The sequence below is a fragment of the Schistocerca cancellata genome, chromosome 3, assembly GCF_023864275.1.
Source record: "Schistocerca cancellata isolate TAMUIC-IGC-003103 chromosome 3, iqSchCanc2.1, whole genome shotgun sequence".
Lineage (NCBI taxonomy): Eukaryota > Metazoa > Arthropoda > Insecta > Orthoptera > Acrididae > Schistocerca > Schistocerca cancellata.
This window is the reverse complement of record NC_064628.1, coordinates 46,727,465-46,752,573: the sequence shown is the minus strand read 5'-3', so window position 1 is coordinate 46,752,573 and position 25,109 is coordinate 46,727,465. Positions and strand designations below refer to the sequence as shown.

Below are 25,109 nucleotides of genomic sequence, written 5' to 3'. Positions count from 1 at the left end.
ACCACATTTCGAAAGCTTCTACTCTCTTCTTGTCCAAACTAGTTATCGTCCATGTTTCACTTCCATACATGGCTACACTCCATACAAATACTTTCAGAAACGACTTCCTGACACTTAAATCTATACTCGACGTTAACAAATTTCTCTTCTTCAGAAACGCTTTCCTTGCCGTTGCCAGTCTACATTTTATATCCTCTCTACTTCGACCATCATCAGTTATTTTGCTCCCCAAATAGCAAAACTCCTTTACTACTTTAAGTGTCTCATTTCCTAACCAAATTCCCTCAGCATCACCCGACTTAATTCGACTACATTCCATTATCCTCGTTTTGCTTTTGCTGATGTTCATCTTATACCGTCCTTTCATGACACTGTCCATTCCGTTCAACTGCTCTTCCAAGTGCTTTGCTGTCTCTGACAGAATTACAATGTCACCGGTGAACCTCAAAGTTTTTATTTCTTCTCCATGGATTTTAATACCTACTCCGAATTTTTCTTTTGTTTCCTTTACTGCTTGCTCAATATACAGATTGAATAACATCGGGGAGAGGCTACAACCCTGTCTCACTCCCTTCCCAACCACTGCTTCCCTTTCATGCCCCTCGACTCTTATAACTGCCATCTGGTTTCTATACAAATTGTAAATAGCCTTTCGTTCCCTGTATTTTACCCCTGCCACCTTCAGAATTTGAAAGAGAGTGTTCCAGTCAACATTGTCAAAAGCTTTCTCTAAGTCTACAAATGCTGGAAACGTAGGTTTGCCTTTCCTTAACCTTTCTTCTAAGATAAGTCGTAAGGTCAGTATTGCCTCACGTGTTCCAATATTTCTACGGAATCCAAACTGATTTTCCCCGAGGTCGGCTTCTACCAGTTTTTCCATTCGTCTGTAAATAATTCGCGTTAGTATTTTGCATCCGTGACTTATTAAACTGATTGTTCGGTAATTTTCACATCTGTCAGCACCTGCTTTCTTTGGGATTGGAATTATTATTTCTTCTTGAAGTCTGCGGGTATTTCGCCTGTCTCATACATCTTGCTCACCAGATGGTAGAGTTTTGTCATGACTGGCTCTCCCAAGGCCGTCAGTAGTTCCAATGGAATGTTGTCTACTCCGGGGGCCTTGTTTCGACTGAGGTCTTTCAGTGCTCTGTCAAACTCTTCACGCAGTATCTCCCATTTCATCTTCATCTACATCCTCTTCCAATTCCATTATATTGTCTCCTCAAGTACATTGCCCTTGTATAGACCCTCCGATAGAGAGCGGAATAGGTGAAAATCTGAGGGAGCACTCCTGTAGAATGCGTATTGTCAGTGCAGGAGAATGCGGGCGGACGTTATCACGGAGTAGCATCGCTTCAAGCAGCCTTCCTGCTCGTTGCTCTTGGACTGCGTCTGCAACATGTCTCATTTGTTGACAATAATCATCAGCAGTGATGGTTACACGTCGGGGAAGCAAGTCGTAGTACACCACAGCGTCGCTGTTCCACCAGACGGACAACGTTATCTTTCGTGAATGCACGCAGGTCTTTGTATGGGGTGTTGCTGCTTTGTTTGGGCTCAACCATTCCTGTCTTTTCCTTATTTTGGCATAAAGGCACCATTTCTCGTCACCATTAACGATACAGGATAGGAATGTACTGTTCGTGAGCCAAGTGAAGACGAGCAAGCAGAGATGCACGTACCACCACCAGCTGATTTTTGTGGTTTTTAACCATCCCCATCGCATGCAAATTCACGACGGAGGAATGATCACAGTTCATCACATCTGGCAATTCTCGAGTCCACTGACATGGATCATTGTGGATTAACGCGCTTAAGGGGCTCCGGAACGCCCTATACTTGCGATGTTAAAATAACGCTTATAAATTACATCTTTCCTCACAAAGTATTTGAGGTAGGAAGTTGAACTTTTTACAGATTATTTATTGGAATATGGGCTACAACTTAACACAGGGATTTTACAAAATTTTAGTCCAGTTATTAAAGATGATTTTTTTTCAATTGTAATGAAAATTCACAACATTTTTTTGCAATTTTTTATTTATATATTCAAAAATATACTGTTTTTTTGGAAAAAGGCTGTGTTATATTATGCAGAAGGTACTGTGTAACATTTACTGAAAGTTTGAAACAAATATGTTTGAAAGATCCTTAGAAAACATGTAATTGGTAAGAGAAAATAAAAGTTTTGGGAATCGAGCGACAAAGATTGGATTAACTTTTTAGTGCATTCCAGGTCCATAGGATGGATTATCTTCATCCTCTGCAAACTCCTCCTCCAGCTTCGTCTTATTCCTCCTCCTGTTTACTCTTGCTTGTATTTCTAGACTCTTTACAGCCCTGTCTGCAGCCCGAAGGCGTTCCTTGTCTAAAGCAAGCATCGCTCGTACCATGTTAGAATGTTATTATTTACAGTAATAACACATACCTTTGGCTTTCCAACATTTCTCCTTTTCTTAAAAGCCGTCAGAGGGTTTCTAATAACTTTACTTTTACTCATTATTATACTTCAACAAAACAGAGACTCAAGAAACAGAATTAATTACGAATATTTTCGAGATAACGACAGAGTAAATAAACATGAAACAATCGACAATCACACCAGCGATATATATTGAACCATGACAGGTTAGCCACAACACATACTTTATCTAACATCACTAAAATGTACCTGATGAACACGAACGTTAATAATAACACCATTTGACAGCAGTTTAACAGCGCCACAGTGGGTCACGCCCATGTAGAACACATTTCAAAAAAAATTTAAAAATAGTTGTAGTCTTCGTAATTGAATAAATTATATATCTATTAAAAGGTAATAGACTGCAGATTCAGAAGACGCAAAAAAGTAAAAATTGAACTTTTCATGATTTTGAGCCTTTCCGGAGCCCCTTAAACGATCTTCATCAAACCCCGAAAGTCTTCCTGACTTTGGAGCGTCGCTAAAGTCAAAGCGATCGTCCTTAAAACGAGAAAACCATTTCTTGTCGTGCTCTGTCCAGTGGCATTATCCTCATAAACGGCGCAAATGTTTGTGGCTGCCTCCGCTGCTCTCTCCCCTCTGTTTAGCTCAAACAGAAAAATATGTCAGGGATGTTCCGATCTCTCCACACGGCAAATTTTCTAGCATCCACACCCGCATTCACCATCTCCAAATGACAGTATGTAAACCCAAATAGCAACAGTGAACTAGAAACAAAAAAAAAAAAACGATAAATAAACCCACAGCAACCGGAATACCAACATGCAAAACAAAAACACTACGAACTTATGCACCAGCCTAATACACCTATAGTCCGCAATACACCTTACGGTGTTTGACAAAGGGTAATTTGTACACTTCTGTTACTTCTCCCCTTCCATTTTTCCAATCGTCAGTGCTTCGTGGGAAGAGTGATTGGCGGTAAGCCTCCGTGTGGGCTCTAATCTATCAAAGTTTACCTCCAAGGTCTTTTCGCCAGATATACGTCAGAGGAACCATTGCATTGGTTGGTTCTTATAGAAACGAACGTTCTCACAAATTTAACAGTAGAGCATACCGTGATGGAATAACGCCTCTCTCTCGTAGCCTCTGCCACTGGAATTGGCTGTGACGCTTGTGAATTAACGAGCATTTTGCACTCATTTAAATACTGTATATGGCTGAAAGAGTCAGCCTTCAGGAATTGTGAAGCGAACCCTGTCCTCCATGACGGGATGCTGCAAAGAGCACAGCTTCACCACGAGATTGGGAAATTCACAGGCGTCTATTGTCTATTGAGGCCTAAGCGTTGTAGTGTTCGAGTGAGACAGATGAGAACCTAGGTCATAGAGGAACCCAGTAGAAGCCTTTGGGGCCAAGGAGACGTAGCAGTGTTAAATATGGCGAACCTAAGATCGGCCATAAAGGGAAACATTTATGAAAACTATTTAATTCTGCAGTAGTGCAGGGAATGAAGCCACAGTAATTTTAATGCACCATCCTCCATAAAATTTCATGGTGATCCCAATAAAACTTGAAAATTGATCGTATCTATAATAGTTTAAGATTTACTGTTAAAGTGAAATTAACAAGTTTTGTAACAAAGACCTGAATGCTAAAATCTGAACGCTTTGGTCGATCTTAACGATCGACATTTCATGTAGAAGCGCATCATTAAAAAGACAAACGTCGTAAATATCAACTCTGTAACTTTATTTGTTTAAAAGATTTTGTACATTTAAATTATCAGTATTTACAGTTAAGCATCAGATCATCATTTGCTCCACACAAAACACATTGAACGATGACAGCATGACACCTTACTGCATCACTGAGTAATAGAATATTTGTTGTAAAGTTCAGTGCATAATGGTTACATTTGTTCTTTATTTATCAGGAAGCACATTGGTTGCAAGGCTACTGGCCGTGGCATTCAAAGCTAAGAAGGAAATTGTATTGGCTTTATGTAAAAGAATTTGTTTATTATGTAAGGGATATTATTGTTTTCTTTATTTAGAACATGAAAGTGGTCATGTTTTGATTATTTAAATATGTTAAAATGTAAAATAATGTAGAATAAGCTGTAGCCAATCAGATGGACGGATTCAGGTAAGGGAACTGCCCTAGTCAGCTGAGCGAGGATATTACGGGCCTCGGAAACGCGGCCAGGGACGGGCAGAGGACAGTGCTGGTGGAGACGCGAAAGCGGACGGTCTGTCTTTAGGTAACTAGGAAGTGAAGCGACTTAGAAAATTTCGCGTTGTGTGGTATCGCGGGACTTTGTCTCTGCGCGCCTGGTGTGAAGTTTTCGCGAAGATAACGAGATGGAATATTACACTTGTATTTCGCAATGAGATTGTAAATGATCGAACTGGGTCAAATGGATATCCGTTCGAGTCTAACAGTAACTCTAAATACGACCACTTTCGCTATTTGCTTTCGGAATGAACATTATTCTAACCAAATCGCAACTGTGTGGCCTAGATCATTTATGGGTCGTTAATTTAGTTCGAGATATTATTACTGTTTTTATATACATTCCTGGAAATTGAAATAAGAACACCGTGAATTCATTGTCCCAGGAAGGGGAAACTTTATTGACACATTCCTGGGGTCAGATACATCACATGATCACACTGACAGAACCACAGGCACATAGACACAGGCAACAGAGCATGCACAATGTCGGCACTAGTACAGTGTATATCCACATTTCGCAGCAATGCAGCCTGCTATTCTCCCATGGAGGCGATCGTAGAGATGCTGGATGTAGTCCTGTGGAACGGCTTGCCATGCCATTTCCACCTGGCGCCTCAGTTGGACCAGCGTTCGTGCTGGACGTGCAGACCGCGTGAGACGACGCTTCATCCAGTCCCAAACATGCTCAATGGGGGACAGATCCGGAGATCTTGCTGGCCAGCGTAGTTGACTTACACCTTCTAGAGCACGTTGGGTGGCACGGGATACATGCGGACGTGCATTGTCCTGTTGTACAGCAAGTTCCCTTGCCGGTCTAGGAATGGTAGAACGATGGGTTCGATGACGGTTTGGATGTACCGTGCACTATTCAGTGTCCCCTCGACGATCACCAGTGGTGTACGGCCAGTGTAGGAGATCGCTCCCCACACCATGATGCCGGGTGTCGGCCCTGTGTGCCTCGGTCGTATGCAGTCCTGATTGTGGCGCTCACCTGCACGGCGCCAAACACGCATACGACCATCATTGGCACCAAGGCAGAAGCGACTCTCATCGCTGAAGACGACACGTCTCCATTCGTCCCTCCATTCACGCCTGTCGCGACACCACTGGAGGCGGGCTGCACGATGTTGGGGCGTGAGCGGAAGACGGCCTAACGGTGTGCGGGACCGTAGCCCAGCTTCATGGAGACGGTTGCGAATGGTCCTCGCCGATACCCCAGGAGCAACAGTGTCCCTAATTTGCTGGGAAGTGGCGGTGCGGTCCCCTACGGCACTGCGAAGGATCCTACGGTCTTGGCGTGCATCCGTGCGTCGCTGCGGTCCGGTCCCAGGTCGACGGGCACGTGCACCTTTCGCCGACCACTGGCGACAACATCGATGTACTGTGGAGACCTCACGCCCCACGTGTTGAGCAATTCGGCGGTACGTCCACCCGGCCTCCCGCTTGCCCACTATACGCCCTCGCTCAAAGTCCGTCAACTGCACATACGGTTCACGTCCACGCTGTCGCGGCATGCTACCAGTGTTAAAGACTGCGATGGAGCTCCGTATGCCACGGCAAACTGGCTGACACTGACGGCGGCGGTGCACAAATGCTGCGCAGCTAGCGCCATTCGACGGCCAACACCGCGGTTCCTGGTGTGTCCGCTGTGCCGTGCGTGTGATCATTGCTTGTACAGCCCTCTCGCAGTGTCCGGAGCAAGTATGATGGGTCTGACACACCGGTGTCAATGTGTTCTTTTTTCCATTTCCAGGAGTGTATTATGTGGGAAGACTTTGGAAACAGGTTGGAGACTATGGGTCAAGCTGCTGGAAAACCATTCTGGAGTGTAATTAGCAGTCTTCGAAAGGGAGGTAAGAAGGAAATGACAAGTATTTTGGACAGGTCAGGAAAACTGCTGGTGAATCCTGTGGATGCCTTGGGCAGATGGAGGGTGTATTTTGAAGAATTGCTCAATGTAGGTGAAAATGCGATCAGTAATGTTTCAGATTTCGAGGTAGAATGGGATAGGAATGATGATCGAAATAGGATCACATTTGAGGAAGTGGAAAAAATGGTCAATAGATTGCAGTGCAATAAAGCGGCTGGGGTGGATGAAATTAAGTCGGAACTCATAAAATACAGTGGAATGTCAGGTCTTAAATGGATACACAGGATAATTGAAATGACCTGGGAGTCGGGACAGGTTTCATCAGACTGGACAAAAGCAGTAATCACACCAATCTTTAAACATGGAAACAGAAAAGGTTGTAACAACTACAGAGGTATCTCTCTAATCAGCGTTGTGGGTAAAATCTTCTCAGGTATTGTTGAAAGGAAAGTGTGAGTATTAGTTGAGGACCAATTGGATGAAAATCAGTGTGGGTTTAGGCCTCTTAGAGGTTGTCAGGACCAGATCTTTAGCTTATGGCAAATAATGGAGAAGTGTTATGAGTGGAACAGGGAATTGTATCTATGCTTTATAGATCTAGAAAAGGCATATGACCGGGTTCCTAGGAGGAAGTTATTGTCTGTTCTACGAGATTATGGAGTAGGAGGCAAACTTTTGCAAGCAATTAAAGGTCTTTACATGGATAGTCAGGCAGCAGTTAGAGTTGACGGTAAATTGAGTTCATGGTTCAGAGTAGTTTCAGGGGTAAGACAAGGCTGCAACCTGTCTCCACTGTTGTTCATATTATTTATGGATCATATGTTGAAAACAATAGACTGGCTGGGTGAGATTAAGATATGTGAACACAAAATAAGCAGTCTTGCATATGCAGATGACTTAGTTGTGATGGCAGATTCGATTGAAAGTCTGCAAAGTAATATTTCAGAGCTAGATCAGAAATGTAAGGACTATGCTATGAAGATTAGCATCTCCAAAACGAAAGTAATGTCAGTGGGAAATAAATATAAACGGATTGAGTGCCAAATAGGAGGAACAAAGTTAGAACAGGTGGACGGTTTCAAGTACTTAGGATGCATATTCTCACAGGATGGCAACATAGTGAAAGAACTGGAAGCGAGGTGTAGCAAAGCTAATGCAGTGAGCGCTCAGCTACGATCTACTCTCTTCTGCAAGAAGGAAATCAGTACCAAGACTAAGTTATCTGTGCACCGTTCAATCTTTCGACCAACTTTGTTGTATGGGAGCGAAAGCTGGTTGGATTCAGGCTACCTTATCAACAAGGTTGAGGTTACGGATATGAAAGTAGCTAGGATGATTGCAGGTACTAGTAGATGGGAACAATGGCAGGAGGGTGTCCACAATGAGGAAATCAAAGAAAAACTGGGAACGAACTCTATAGATGTTGCGTACAGGCTTAGATGATAGGGTCATGTTACACGCATGGGAGAAGCAAGGTAACCCAAGAGACTCATGGATTCAGTAGTAGAGGGTAGGAGGAGTCGGGGCAGACCGAGGAGAAGGTACCCGGAATCGGTTTAGAATGATTTTGAAGTAATAGGTTTAACATCAGAAGAGGCACCAATGTTAGCACTGAATAGGGGATCATGGAGGAACTGTATAAGGGGGGCTATGCTCCAGACTGAACGCTGAAAGGCATAATCAGTCTTAAATGATGATGATGATGATGATGATGATGATGATATATTATGTTAACTTTGTATTTCGCAAACGTGCCATCAGCCAGTCAATTTAACCAAAGGGTCGCAAGTGTCTAATTTACGGTGTGTAATGCGACACGTGCGGTTCAACCCCTAGATAACGAAGACGACCCGCATGTGAGCCCCAACATCTTTGGGATGTTAGCTCGCACACTTTCGTGCTTACTATGCACATGAACCCGTAACGAAACGCGCTGCTCTTCGTTAGATCTTCTCTGTTTCCTCTGTCAATCCTACATGGTACTCATCCCAGACTACAAAGCAATATTCAACTACTGGTCGAACGAGGGTTTTGCGAGTACGTCCATTGTGGGGACACTACATTTCCTGAGGGCCTCCCAGTGAGTATCACGCTGGCATTTGCTTTAGTCTTATGCGGAAGATCCACTTCAAATCGCCCCGCACGCACATTCCTAGGTATTTTATGGCTGTGAATGCTTCCAATAATTGTTCGGCAATCGAGTACTCAGTGATGGTGTAACGTTGTTGCTTTAATTTGTGGTGTAAGCGGTGCTGATAGACAATAAAAGCAGGTTAAAAGCTGTGAGCTGTCTGGGGAAGTTAACCTTGCACTACTGTGCAACTGTTTCACCAGGTATCCACTCTAGCTAACCAAATTCCCAACCAGACTAACATTAATTATAATCTTGTAATAGTCATACGAAAACCGGTGATATATATATATATATATATATATATATATATATATATATATATAAATCAATTTATATTTGGAAATTTATTTTAACATTGATCATTGAAATTTCACCATATTAAACGTGAGTCATAACTAAGCTGGTGCCTTATTTAGGACTGTGAAAATGTGAGTTTGTAATCTTACGGAACACATCAAATATGGAGCCAAGATTGGGAGACTGCATACAACACTGCATTCATAAAATAACACACGAAGAACGTTAAAACATATGCAAGAGGAAATTAACCACAACCAACAGATTCAATTTTCACCCAAAGAACTTACGTTCGTAGCACAATCCTGTCCGTCATGTAATTACCACACACTTGTATACTAAATTCATACTAACTCCCTGTGAAATCTTCCCGAAAAGAGTAGCTGAGGGCTACTTTGATGATTACACCACATGCTTCACGTGGTCAACTTGGTTTACACAAAGAGTGTAACTCCACAATAATTTTGAGAATTAAAATAAATTAGATCGAAAAGCAATTTACAAAAGAAAAACCTGGTTACAAACGTCTTACTATTAACCTGATGGGTCAAACAATTGTATAAGCACGTGGTACTGGTCTCACAAAGTACAAATGGCTCTGAGCACTATGCGACTTAACTTCTGAGGTCATTAGTCGCTTAGAACTTAGAACTAATAAAACCTAACTAACCTAAGGACATCTCACACATCCATGCCCGAGGCAGGATTCGAACCTGCGACCGTAGCGGTCGCTCGGCTCCAGACTGTAGCGCTTAGAACCGCACGGCAAATACGGCCAGCCTCACAAAGTACACCCCACGTGGGTTGAACATAAAGAAAAGTTGCTATATTGAAAAATATTGTCAAGACGAGACGTTATAATCTCACGCACATTCGCATTTAAGATTGATGATCTTAGTTAGAGTTACTGATCAACACGTGGTTCCACTTTACTCACAAAGTAGTGACAAAGTAACTACGTGAAGATATTCTGAACTTCACACTCGAAATACACTGCGTTGCAATTTAAGATAACATTAGATATTTTAGAGCTAAACCTGAAATAAAGGTGATTAAATTTTCAGTTAGGCTGAACTTAACAAATCCATTGTCCTACAGACTTAGCAGACATGCGCTTAGCCGGAGATCTTACCACTTCAGACGCTCGCCACGGACAGACTGCCCTGGTCCCTTCCTGAGGGTGGCTCACAAATTCAAACGGAAGTGGCCAGAGGGGCAGCTTCCTATACCAACATGACAAGGGACGGACAGGACCATACTAAGGATAGAAACCTCTCTGCTTTTAGAAAGCGTAGCTACCTGTTCAGACGTAGGTCCTACTGTTCTCTAGCAGACAGGCTTGTCTGCTACCCTCAAGGATGCAACTAGAAATACATTTGCTCATTCATCCTCTCACACAGAAGGGAAGGGGGATGACAGTATCTTATCATATACAGTATATAAAAGAAAGTGGATGTAGGTTCCATATGAGACTGTGTGACATGAATTACATATAAACTGTGTTTTAAAGTGTAGTAGTGTGACAGATCGTTCTTGTTTATGTATAAAAGTAACACGTTCCACTACTCAGTCTCCTCCCAGATAGTCAGAAACGCCACAGTAAATTTAGAAGAGGAATTTATGCCGTAAATGACAACAGATTTAAGAAATTAACATGAAAGGAATCCAGCAGAGACCTTTCAATGGGTCTTTTTGCCTACTTATGCGCAAGACGTTAAATTTTTCAATATTGAGGGTCAGCTAAAATTCCCCCCTAAAAAGCATCAATCCTCTCCAGGTTTTCCTACAATGCCCTACAATTTTTCAGCATTACAACTTCTCCGTATACAACATTATCCGTAGAGCCTCCGAGTTTATCCACTAGGTCGTTGTGATAAGCAATGGTCCTACAACACTCCCTTGCAGTACATTTTAAGATACTTTTACGTCTGAAGATTTTTCTCCGTTGAGAATGACACATTGTCTTCAGTTTGCTAGAAACTCCTAAATCCAATCACGAAGCTGCTTTGATAGTTCGTGCTCTCGTCTTCTGTTCATTATGCGGCAATGCGGAACTGTATTGAACGCCTTCCAGAGGTCAGGGAGTACGGGATCGATTCTGGTGACATGGGTCTCCGCGGAACGCATGTTTATTCCTACAGAGAAGCCTTTCGGCCTCCAGAAACGCTAATACAAAATACAAAAAAAAAATTATCCCCTTTCAGACACTGCGTAGTGTTTCGCAAAATACAGATGTAGATTCATCTCATAGTATATCAAAAATCAACATAAATTGGGCGTCTTCAAGGTGAGATCCTCCTACCGAAAGAAATGGCTGGGGACAACCGATTTTTTGCAGTAAACATTCACGTGCTTCACGCGCTACTGCAACATAGGCCTTCTGAAAGTCTAAAAAACTGTTGTACGAATCACCCTTCTTTACAGTACAGTTTTCATGGAATTAGCACAATGTGAATAGGACATCGACAGTCCCATGACTCCAGTGACCCACAAACTGAATATCTACCGCCACTCTTACGAGAAATTTATCGAATACGTCGTGGAGCTCTGTAGTAAAAACTGCAGTTCAAAATATGATCTTCACTTTTGTTAAGGGTCCATTCACCTGAATCAGCCTACAAAATAAGTGAATTTCACAATTTTTTTCTTTGAAAAGCTAATGAATCCATTAATGTAAATCTTTTTGCATATTATTTATTGATTCTTGGACGACATATTCGGATTTAGTTAAGAAATTCGTGTAAAGAAATTAGGACATCATTAAGCCCTCCATCCGAGGAGTTAATGCCGTAACGGAAGTCCTGAAATCTGCAAATCTTATCTGAAATCAAAAAACAAAGAGTTTTCTTAAACTATAGGACATTGGCACGTAGTAATAGCACTGCTGTTTGGAAATTTGAAAAAGTAATGCCAGCGGCCGGTGTGGCCGAGCGATTCTAGGCGCTTCAGTCTGGAACCACGTGACGCTACGGTCGCAGGTTCGAATCCTGCCACGGGCATGGATGTGTGTGATGTCCTTAGGTTAGTTAGGTTTAAGTAGTTCTAAGTTCTAGGGGACTGACGACCACAGATGTTAAGTCCCATAGTGCTCAGAGCCATTTGAACAATTTGAAGAAGTAATAAAATGGCGGACGCTTGAAACAAAGAAGTAGTTTCGTCGTATGTTTTTGGTCACTTTTCTTGCAATAACTAACGAACAAATTAAAAATTAGCCTGTTACTTCTTGCGGACATGTTCGACGGTTAAATTCACCCCAATTTCAGAAAGCTATCTTTATTAGTGTCCCCGCAACCAGTTCCGCAGCTCGAGATACGGTACATTAATAAAGGTGTCTTTGTGAAATTTTCCTTTTTTACAGCCAGCAGCGTAATATGTGTGTGATAACGAAATGATTATTAGAGTAGATGTACCAAATAGCTACTTATAATAAAACATTTATTTTTGTGAATTTCTTGTTATGCGTGCGTCGAATATGTCTGCTTGTGTTCCACATATATCTATGTACAAACTGTGCAGTATTATCAAAAGTTAAAGGTGTTACACTGTTATTTAACTTTAGATGTGCTACACAGAGTTCTTGATTCACTGTTTCTTTTCGATGTAATAGTTGCTTATAATAAGTAGCCTTTATATACGACAGACTGTTTCAACTTTATCGCCATTTTCAGCTGAAATAGCTTTTACATTGACCAAACAGGAAGAAATTTTAACGTAAGTTATAAACAATGCATTAGAGAGAGCGAATATAGTCAGTCGAGCTTCTTATTAGACTTGAAAAATCAAAATCACTCTGCTGATGCGACCGAAAATGCACTACAGATTCTGCACAGAATACCAAAAGGTTTTGCAAAGAACTTCTTGAAGAATTATAAATATATATGTATACGATAAAATACACAAAAGAAATATTAAACGAACATACAGAATTTAGACACAAGAACTACCTCAGAAACTTTATTAAACTTGTAGAACACGAAAATGGATAAATCGGTATTAACATATGCAACAACCAAAGATAATCGTAACAAATTCTAGTTAATAAAATAATATCGGTGTTCATCTGCACTATCTTTGTAAACATATAGCGTCTTAAGAGTGGAACTGTCAAACGGCTGTCACGTCGTAATTAGCATTTTATTTTCAACATCTTGACATCATTTACCATCTTATTAAAGCAGTGACATAAAACAGTCCACTAACGACGTAATATGAAAGTCACATCGATCTAATCGTGAGTACAGTACAGCTACTTTAATATAAATGACATTGGCATCCATATCTGTTCTCACCAAAATTTTAATTGCAGGTATTTGAAAATGGCGATAAAGCCGAAACATTCTGTCGTAAATAAAGGCTATGATGATGATGATGATGTTTGGTTTGTGGGGCGCTCAACTGCGTGGTTATCAGCGCCCGTACAATTATCCAATTTTTGCTCAGTCCAATTTCGACACTTTCCTGGATGATGATGAAATGATGAGGACAACACAAACACCCAGTCATCTCGAGGCAGGTGAAAATCCCTGACCCCGCCGGGAATCGAACCCGGGACCCCTTGCTCGGGAAGCGAGAACGCTACCGCGAGACCACGAGCGGCGGACAATAAAGGCTACTTATTATAAGCAGCTAATTGGTGCATCTACTCTAATAATCATGTCGTTTTCTGAAATTCGGTTGAATTACTCCTCGGACATGTTCGTAAGCAGTAATAATCTGTTTTTGTTTTAATTTATTGATTAGTTATTGCAATAAACGTGACTAAAAACACTCGAGAAAACTACATCTTTGTTTCAAACGTCCGCCATTTTATTATTTTTTCAAATTTAAAAAAACCTGTTATTATTCTCTGCGCAATATTCTATACCAAAACAAAATTGTTTGTTTTTTGATTTCAGATAAGATCTGCAGAGTGCAGCGCTTCCGCCATGGACACATCTCATTCTGGACAGAGGAACCTTAACTCTTCGATTGGAGGCTTAATGATGACCGAATTTCTTAACAAAACCAGGAAAATTTTGTACATGAATCAATAAATATTGTGCAAAAAAGATTTTCGTTTATTTACTTCATCAGTTTTTCCAAAAAAAGAACATAAAAATTGCTTAATTTATTGGCTGACTGTGGAAAACGGACACTTAATTTGAGACATTAACGTTGATGTGAAATCATTCTCCTCCGACAATGAAAATCTTGGATATATTCATAAATGAGGCATCCACCGCCCCTTCCCCCCCCCCCCCCAATCACCCCTCTTCCACACTCTATTTTTCAGGATAGATGATGAGATCGTATGCCATTTCGTATCGTTGTTGCTTTGTCAGTCTGTAATTCATACCAGTTTCAGTTCCAGAATCACAGGGACCGTCTGCCTTATCCAGAATGAGGCCAACTTTAGCGAAACGTCCGTTTCCTATTCCGGATGACGGTTCTATTTATCCCACCCTCATTGGCTCAGGCGCAAAGTGCACAAAGATGGACGTGAGAGCACTGGTGGCGTGATGGGGGACCCGCGGAGTGACGTAAGCCCAGGTCAGGCACATCGACTTATCGATTGCCGGCGGGCTGGTGCGAGGGTCGCAGCGGTCACGGAGGACAAAAAGAGAGCAACCGTACTGGCTCTTCGACAGCCAGCGCTCGAGGGAAATCCTCGTCAGTTACTGCAGTACGAATGAGCTGGTAAAGTTCCAAACTTGCTCTCCGCTTCGTTGACTAGCGTTTCGTATTTTATCCGTCGTATATTATTTTCTCTCTTTTGCGTTTTCTTATTCTAAATAAGCAAGAATATTAATTTTACGAAAATCAGTACCGCTATCATTATTTACATTTCCTCGTCGCCGGAAACAGAAGAAAATAAATATTTTTGTAACAGCTACTGGACTGATACTTTTACCGTAATTATATACTTATATGGATATAGTGTGTGTTCTTTCGGACACGTCCGAAAAAACAGACACTATATCTATATAAGTATATAGTTTTCGCAATACCGGCCATGACCTTCTTCTTCTGTGCGGATGCACTCTTATTCCCCGAACTCTTACAGGACTTGGTAAGAATGTCTTCCACGAGTAATGAGTGTGTTGGGCTGGGGCACTACGAATGTAGAGTGTGGGCATACAAGGTGAGAATGTGGGTCTCGCGGGAGGCGTGCGCGAGATAGTCCCTGCAGTCGCACTATCCTCTGTGCCCTCCGTGGCACACATGGCTAGAGCGTCTGCCATGTAAGCGGATGACCCCGGGTTCGAGTCCCGGTGGGGGCACACACTTTCACCCGTCCTCGTTGATCTACACTCCTGGAAATTGAAATAAGAACACCGTGAATTCATTGTCCCAGGAAGGGGAAACTTTATTGTCACATTCCTGGGGTCAGATACATCACATGATCACACTGACAGAACCACAGGCACATAGACACAGGCAACAGAGCATGCACAATGTCGGCACTAGTACAGTGTATATCCACCTTTCGCAGCAATGCAGGCTGCTATTCTCCCATGGAGACGATCGTAGAGTTGCTGAATGCAGTCCTGTGGAACGGCTTGCCATGCCATTTCCACCTGGCGCCTCAGTTGGACCAGCGTTCGTGCTGGACGTGCAGACCGCGTGAGACGACGCTTCATCCAGTCCCAAACATGCTCAATGGGGGACAGATCCGGAGATCTTGCTGGCCAGGGTAGTTGACTTACACCTTCTAGAGCACGTTGGGTGGCACGGGATACATGCGGACGTGCATCGTCCTGTTGGAATAGCAAGTTCCCTTGCCGGTCTAGGAATGGTAGAACGATGGGTTCGATGACGGTTTGGATGTACTGTGCACTATTCAGTGTCCCCTCGACGATCACCAGTGGTGTACGGCCAGTGTAGGAGATCGCTCCCCACACCATGATGCCGGGTGTTGGCCCTGTGTGCCTCGGTCGTACGCAGTCCTGATTGTGGCGCTCACCTGCACGGCGCCAAACACGCATACGACCATCATTGGCACCAAGGCAGAAGCGACTCTCATCGCTGAAGACGACACGTCTCCATTCGTCCCTCCATTCACGCCTGTCGCGACACCACTGGAGGTGGGCTGCACGATGTTGGGGCGTGAGCGGAAGACGGCCTAACGGTGTGCGGGACCGTAGCCCAGCTTCATGGAGATGGTTGCGAATGGTCCTCGCCGATACCCCAAGAGCAACAGTGTCCCTAATTTGCTTGGAAGTGGCGGTGCGGTCCCCTACGGCACTGCGTAGGATCCTACGGTCTTGGCGTACATCCGTGCGTCGCTGCGGTCCGGTCCCAGGTCGACGGGCACGTGCACCTTCCGCCGACCACTGGCGACACCATCGATGTACTGTGGAGACCTCACGCCCCACGTGTTGAGCAATTCGGCCGTACGTCCACCCGGCCTCCCGCATGCCCACTATACGCCCTCGCTCAAAGTCCGTCAACTGCACATACGGTTCACGTCCACGCTGTCGCGGCATGCTACCAGTGTTAAAGACTGCGATGGAGCTCCGTATGCCACGGCAAACTGGCTGACACTGACGGCGGCGGTGCACAAATGCTGCGCAGCTAGCGCCATTCGACGGCCAACACCGCGGTTCCTGGTGTGTCCGCTGTGCCGTGCGTGTGATCATTGCTTGTACAGCCCTCTCGCAGTGTCCGGAGCAAGTATGGTGGGTGTGACACACCGGTGTCAATGTGTTCTTTTTTCCATTTCCAGGAGTGTATATCCATAACCATTTTTCGAGGGCAGCTACTAAATAGGTAAAGTACAAAACATTACCGATCTGCTGCTTCAGTCACTTATATTTTTAAAATCATTTCGCGTTTCAATGGTCTTTCCATCATTACGTGCGAGCTGAGGTGTCGGCGCAGAAGAATGCCCTGCAAAGGGCCCAAATTCGGTTACCAGCCGGGTCGGGGATTTTCTCCACTCGGGGACTGAGTGTTGAGTTGTTCTCATCATTTCGTTCCCATCGATATGCAAGGCGCCTATGTGGTATCAGCTAGAAAGACTTGTACCAGGTGACCGGTCTACGCGAAGGAAGGCCCTAGCCACACACATCCGATGGATAAGGATGTTTTTACGTCGCGGAATTTATCTGTAACACGCGCATGTGTCTTCCATTTGGCATACAGCGAAGTGACAAGGTTATGTGCCGTCTTGGATTCGTGAAGAAACATTAGCGTTAATTTGCATCACTGAATAGTATTACCTGATCTCGAAATCTGTTGATTGTCGCACGCATTATGCAGATCAGACAAAAATTGCTAAATGAAAAAAACTGAATCCAACCTAACCAACTTTTATCTTTGTCTTAGACAAAGTGCGATCAAAAGTATCCGAACACCTGGTTGAAAATGACTTACAAATTCGTGGCGCCCTCCATTGGTAATGCTGGAATTCAGTATGGTGTTGGTCCACCGTTAGCCTTGATGACAGCTTCCACTCTCGCAGGCATACGTTGAAGCAGGTGCTGCAAGGTTTCTTGGGGAATGGCAGCCTATTCTTTACCGAGTGCTGCACTGAGGAGAGGTATCGATGTCGGTCGGTGAGGCCTGGCACGAAGTCGGCGTTCCAAAACATCCCAAAAGTGTTCTATTGGATTGAGGTCAGGACTGTGCAGGCTAGTCCACTACAAGGATGTGGCCATGCTGTTTGAGGCGCCCTGTCACGGATTGCGCGGCCCCTCCCGCCGGAGGTTCGAGTCCCCCCCCCCGGGCATGGGTGTGTGTGTTGTTCTTAGCATAAGTTAGTTCAAGTATTGTGTAAGTCTAGGGACCGATGACCTCAGCAGTTTGGTCCCTCCGGAATTTACACACATTTGAACGGTTAGAACATGAACAGGTGCTCGATCGTGTTGAAAGATGCAATCGCCATACCCGAATTGCTCTTCAACAATGGGAAGTAAGAAGGTGCTTAAAACATCAATGTAGGCCTCTGCTGCGATAGTGACACGCTAAACAGCAAGGTGTGCAAGCCCCCTCCGTGCAAAATACGACCACACGATAACACCACCGCCTCCGAATTTTCAAAAATTTTCCCCTAGAACTTAGAACTACTTAAACCTAACTAACCTAAGGACATCACACATGTCCATACCCGAGGCAGGATTCGAACCTGCGACCGTAGCGGTCGCGCGGTTCCAGATTGAAGCTCCTGGAACCCCTCGGCCACAGCGGACGGCGCCTGCGAGTTTTACTGTTGGCACTACGCACGCTGGTAGATGACATTCACCGGGCATTCGCCATACCCACACCCTGCCATCGGATCTCCACATTGCGTACCGTGTTTCGTCACTCCACACGACGGTTTTACACCGTTCAATCGGTCCAATGTTTACGCTACTTACACCAAGCGAGGCGACGTTTGGCATTTACCGGCGTAATGTGTGGCTTATGAGCAACCACTCGACCATGAAATCAAAATTTTGTCACCTCCGGTCTAACTGGCATTTTACTTGCAGTGGATCCTGATGCAGTTTGGAATTCCTCTGTGACGTTCTGGATAGATGTCTTGTAATGTTGTTGCATTAATTTGAGGTGTAAGCGGTGCATGACTGCGCAACTGTTTCACCAGGGATCCAGTCTAGCTTACCAAATTCCCAACCAGACTAACATTAATTATAATCTTTTAGTATTCACCTTACGATAACCGGTGATATATATATATATATATATATATATATATATATATATATATATATATATATATATATATAAAGACAATTTAAATAAAAAGAAATAAATCAGATTATATTTGGACATTTATTTTAACATTGATCATTGTTCCGTTAAAATTTCAGCATATCAAACTTAATTCATAACTAAACTGGTGCCTAATTTAGGATTGTGAAAATGTGAGTTTTAAATCTTACAGAACACATCAAATAGGGAGCCAAGATTGGGAGACTACATACAACACTGCATTCATAAAATAACATACGAAGAACGTTGAAACATATCCAAGAGGAAATTAACCACAACCAACAGATTCAATTTTGACCCAAAAAAGTTACGTTTGTAGTGCAATCCTGTCCGTCATGAAATTACCACACACGCGTATACTAAATTCATACTAACTCTCTGTGAAATCTTCCGGAAAAGAATAGCTGAGGGCTACTTTGATGCTTACACCACATGCTTCACGTGGTCAACTTGGTTTACACAAAGAGTGTAACTCCACAATAATTTTGATAATTAAAATAAATTAGATCGAAAAGCAATATACAAAAGAAAAACCTCGAACTGGTTACTATCGTCTTACTATTAACCTGCTGGGTCAAACAATTGTATAAGCACGTGGTACTGGTCTCACAAAGTTTAGCCCACGTGGGTTGAACATAAAGAAAAGTTGCTTATATTGAAAAATATTTTCCCGAGGGGGAACCTGTTCCCCTACCGGGCGCGTCCCCAGGCGGCGGATAGGGGAAAGCTCTACAGATATGTAGGGTAGGTGGGAAATAAAATACCACCCGTGGACCAACACAGGACCAGAAATCCAAAGGCGACTGTTTCACATTGGGCGATCTTTGGTCAGCGTCTGTTCCCCAGGTTAGGGGCGGCTGGGAAAAACCTCCAGGGCTAACAACCGTGGTTGTAAATTTGTGGCTCGAAGAGTCACCCCTTACATAATACTATCAATCATGGAAGAGTGTAATGTGAAACAAATTACCCCAGGTGGACAATCCACTGCACCAAGGTGCGCAAGCAGACTATCGGATTCTGGGAGTCTGCAGCATTGCACAGAGATGAATCGGGACATGATAAGACATCAAGCAAATTGAAATGTAAAAAAACAAGTTACATAGCTACTTTCAATGTAAACTCTCTTTTAAAAACAGGAAAATTAAAACATCTTACAGATACCCTCAAACATCATAGAATACTCATAACATCACTACAAGGAACTCGATACATAGATGAAAACAATTTTGATTCCGGAGGTTTCAGAATATACAAAGGAAAGGTAGGCAAAAGAATAATGAAAAACACACCCCACCTCGGAACGGGCTTTATAATAGATAAAAGTATTTTAGACTCCATTATCAGCTTTCAATCACAATCGGAAAGACTCTCCACACTCACTTTTAAATCTGCTAATAGAGTATACACAATTGTGAATGCACATGCCCCCATAAATGAAGACAATAGGAAAAATAAGGAAAAGGTGGAACGTTTTTGGGAACAACTAGATGACGCGGTGCAAAAGATCCCAGACAAACACAACATCATACTTACGGGGGACTTCAATGCTCAAGTAGGAAAAGAGAAGAAATACAAAAATATTGTTGGAAACTACCCAGCGCACAATAGAACTAACCAAAATGGAGTCAGATTAGGAGAACTCTGCCAAGCACATGGCTTGATCCTGAAATCCACAGCCTTTAAGAGACTACCCAGAAAACAGAAGACATGGACCTCACCAAACCCACACTTGGGTGAATTTCAACTTGATCATGTGGCGATAAAATGGAAACACCATACAGAAATACAAAATGTCAAAGTACTCAGAGGAGCAAACTTGGATTCTGATCACTATCTTTCTAAAATAAAAGTCAAAATTATCCCCAAAAGGAAAGATAGAAACAGTAAACCCAAAAGCAGAAGATACGATCCAGAAAAGATAATGAATTCAAAGGAGTTTCCCCTCGCGACTCAAGATATAAGGAACCAAAATTGGGATCAAATGAAGGAAAGCCTACTAACCAAAGCTGAACAAATAGCACCTATAACCAAAATCAAAAAACACGCATGGTGGACAGAGGAATGTGACAAACTTATTGAGCAAAGAAAGAAAGCATGGCAACAGATGCAATCTCAGAAAAATGAATATAATAGGCAAAATTTCCTGAGTGTAAGAAAACTAGTGAGTAAAAACCTCAAAAGAATTAAAAAAGCACAAGAAGATCAACTCCTTTTGCAGATCAACGAAGACTTCAACAAAAACAAGACTAGGAGCTTTTACAGAACTTTTAAACAAAAAATAACCAAGTACAGCCCACCGACACTCCAATTACAAGATAAAAATGGTAATATTGCACACAACAACAGGGATAATTGCAAAATTTTGAGGGAATATTTCAGAAACCTTCTCAACTGTAAAGAACCAATTGAAAAAATGGATTTCAGCAACTCAACTTCAACAAGTCCTAACTCAGAACCATCCACCGTCGAGGAACTACAATCAATCATTTTGAATCTCAAAAACTATAAGGCTTCGGGAGAGAACCAAATTACAGCTGAACTGTGGAAAAATGTCAATAGAAATGCCATAGAATCTCTCCAAAACATATTTGAAGAAATATGGAAAACAGAAAGAATTCCGGATGAATGGAAGATGGCCCTCATTCACCCAATTCATAAGAGGGGATCCAGAACAGACCCCAACAATTACAGAGGGATTTCGCTCCTTGACGTAACATACAAAATACTGTCTAAAGTCCTTTTGAACAGAGCAGAACCCCAGCTAGACTGTCAACTTGGAGAATACCAGGCAGGCTTCAGAAAGGGAAGATCCTGCCCAGAACAAATTCTAAACCTCAAAAATCTTATGGCCTACCAAAAATCGAGAGCAAAAGCGTATGTCATCACATTCATTGACTTTCAAAAGGCGTACGACTCCATAGACAGGGAATCTCTAATCTCCATATTAAAAGAATTGAACCTAGACAATAAAACTACAAACCTAATTAGAGAAACCATCACCAACACATACTCCAAAACTCTCAGACCTATTTGAGATAAAAACTGGAGTACGACAAGGTGATGGACTCTCTCCATTGTTATTTAACTGTGCCCTAGAAAAAATAGTAAGAGAATGGAACAAGAAAATCAATAGTGGAATCCGACTAGGAACAAAAAACAAAGGCATCAAGGTTAATTGCCTAGCATTTGCAGATGATATGGCCCTACTAGCTGAAACATGGGAAGAAGCCAAAGAACAGATCCTCGAATTACAGAAACAAGCAGAGAAAATAGGCCTTAAAATTTCTTTTGAAAAAACCAAAATAATCACAAATATAAAAAAGCCAATGAAATATCTTAAAGTAAGAGACCAAAAGATCGAAATGTTAAAGAATTCAAATATCTTGGTGAATGGATTAGCTGGAACGCCCTTGAGAAAAAAGCAATAGAATTAAGAAGAAACAAAGTTGAACTAGCCTTTCAGCTTACTAAAAATACTTATAATAAAAAGTCCCTCTCATGGAATTCAAAAATAAAACATTACAACACTGTCATTAAACCAGAAGCACTATATGCAGCTGAGACATTATCTATCACTAACCATGGCCCAATTGAAAGGCTAGAGATCAAAGAAAGAAAAATATTGAGAAAAATTTTAGGCCCCAAATTTCATAACGACAAACTAATTCATACCAAAAATGAAACACTCTACAAAACCACAGAAAAACTTTCGGATACAATGAGGAAAAGAAGAATTGAGTTTTATGGGCACATTCTCAGAATGAACCCAAATAGACTTACAAAAAGAATGTTTGACTACTTCAGGAATAAAAAATCCAAACCAAATTGGTTAATCCAAACAGAGAAAGACTTAAGATAACTACACATCACAGAAAAAATGCTCACAGACAGGACCGCAAAAATGATAAGCAAAGACAGAAAGGAGGGATTCCAGCTCCAAAATAGAAAGAAAAGAACGATTGTCATCTCTGATGAGGAAAGAAAAGCAAGATCAGAAAGAATGAAACAGTACTGGGCGAAAAGAAAGGCACAGAACACACAGAAGTGATTGATTCAACGTACCCCAAAGTTGGGTGAAACGAAGAAGAAGAAGAAGAAGAAAAATATTTTCAAGACGAGACATTATAATCTCACGCACATTCGCATTTAAGATTGATGATCTTAGTTAGAGTTACTGATAAATACGTGGTTCCACTTTACTCACAAAGTAGTAACAAAGCAACTACCGGAAGATATTCTCAACTTCACATTCGAAATACACTGTGTTGCAATTTAAGATAACATTAGATATTTTAGAGCTAAACCTGAAATAAAGGTGATCAAATTTTCAGTTAGGCTGAACTTAAGAAATCCATTGTCCTACGGACTTAGCAGACACGTGCTTAGCCGGAGATCTTACCACTTCAGACGCTCGCCGCAGACAGACTGACCTGGGCTCCTACCGAGCGTGCTTAACAGATACAAACGGAAGTGACCAGAGAGGCAGCTTCCTATACCAATATGACAAGGGACGGACAGGACCATACTAAGAATAGAAACCTCTCTGCTTTTAGAAAGCATAGCTACCTGTTCCGACGTTGGTCCTACTGTTCTCTAGCAGACAGGCTTGTCTGCTCCCATCAAGCATGCAACTAGAAATACATTTGCTCATTCATCCTCTCACACAGAAGGGAAGGGGAATGACAGTATCTTATCATATACAGTATATAAAAGAAAGCGGATGTAGATTCCGTATGAGACTGTGTGACATGAATTACATTTAAACTGTGTTTTAAAGAGTAGTAGTGTGACAGATCGCTCTTGTTTATGTTTAAAAGTAACACGTTTCACTGCTCAGTCTCCTCCTAGATAGTCAGAAACACCACAGTAAATTTAGAAGAGGAGTTTATGCCGTAAATGACAACAGATTTAAGAAATTAACATGAAAGGAATCCAACAGAGACCTTTCAGTCTGCCTATTACACATTACGACCCTCTTCACCTGTCGACGGTCTCTGTCACTGAACAGACGAGGTCGGCCTCTACGCTTTTGTGCCTTACGTGTCCCTTCACGCTTCCACTTCACTATCACATCGGAAACAGTGGGCCTAGGGATATTTAGGAGTGCATAAATCCTCGCGTACTGAGGTATGACACAAGTGACACCCAATCACCTGACCACGTTCGAAGTACGTAAGTTCCGCAGAGCGCCCCATTCTGATCTGTCACGATGTCTAATGACTACTGAGGTCGTTGGTATGGAGTACCTGGCAGTAGGTGGCACAACAATACACCTAATATGAAAAACGTATGTTTTTGGGGCTGTCCGGATACTTACGATGACATAGTGTATGTTACTCTGAGATCAGTAATCTATAAACAATACTTACGTGGCCCACAGAAATAACATTTGTAATCGGGTTAAAGTACGTGATGCAGTAATGTAAACTGGCTAAAATCTGTAGCTCCAAATTAATGATTTTCATAATATTTTCATATTACAGCGGCGAAGGCATTTGCGACGGCTCTGTGACAACTGTGTGATTCCGTTACTTTTTACACAGTCAGTTGCTTCCCTGATGAAAGATCGTTACTGTCGAAAGCCAGAATTCCCATCGAAAATTAACGCGACAAGCGCACTGAGAACATTAATACAATATATTTTAATTATGTTTTGAAATTTAAAAACTAATCACATGCTACTGAGCTGTTATGTAGAATTGAAATTTTCGTAACATATCTCAGTAGCTTTGAACTCTCTTTCTCTCTCTCTCTTCCTTTGCAGTGTAAGAGTTGTAAAATGTTGCGATTTTGTGACGTGCTGGAAGAAACATATTTGGCGCAATATGTCGGCATGCGCCAAATGTATTCTGCCAACTATAGGGAGTGATCACAAAGCCTTATTATGCCCTGTGTAATATATCGGTTAATGAACTGTTGTCTCTTATTGTTGCAGGTCCTGAAACACATCTAAATCGTAGCTGATGATTCGACGTACACCATAGAGGAACGGGTCGTAATGAACACGGGGATACAGGAAAATCAGTGAGAGATATTCAGCATAATTTCATTGTAAAGTTTCAGAAATCTTCCCCACTAAAACCAACAGTATTGCGGTGGGAGAAAAAGCTCTTTGCATCTGGTTGCATGAAAGATAAGCCCTTTCAGGACGACCACCAACACGACTGGAAATATGTGTGGAAGCTGCAGCGTCTGTCGCAAGTTCGCCAAAAATGTTCTTTTGTAATCGGTCACAGGAACACTCGACGTTACAAAAATGTATGAAGAATGATTTGAAGTTAACGAAATGAGTGATAATGAAATGGAAAAACGTTATCAAGCTTGTGATCGGATGCTCGATGTTTTCGAACATCTCGCATCGAGGGGAAAAGTTATTTTTCCCAGACGAGTGTGCCAATATACCCCTGTGCAAAAGCGAGAAACTTTTCGTTCTGGAGTAATAACCACACACA

The 25,109-nt window shown here is 42.2% G+C and overlaps 1 long non-coding RNA gene across 1 annotated transcript in view; it reads left to right on the top strand.

The window, feature by feature from the left end:
• Positions 1 to 14,014, top strand: part of LOC126176041 (uncharacterized) — a 56,395-nt gene extending 42,381 nt beyond the window's left edge. The window contains exon 2 of the long non-coding RNA XR_007535638.1: positions 13,860 to 14,014. This is a non-coding gene — a long non-coding RNA (uncharacterized LOC126176041). The remainder of the gene's footprint in view (positions 1 to 13,859) is intronic.
• Positions 14,015 to 25,109: the final 11,095 nt, after the last annotated feature.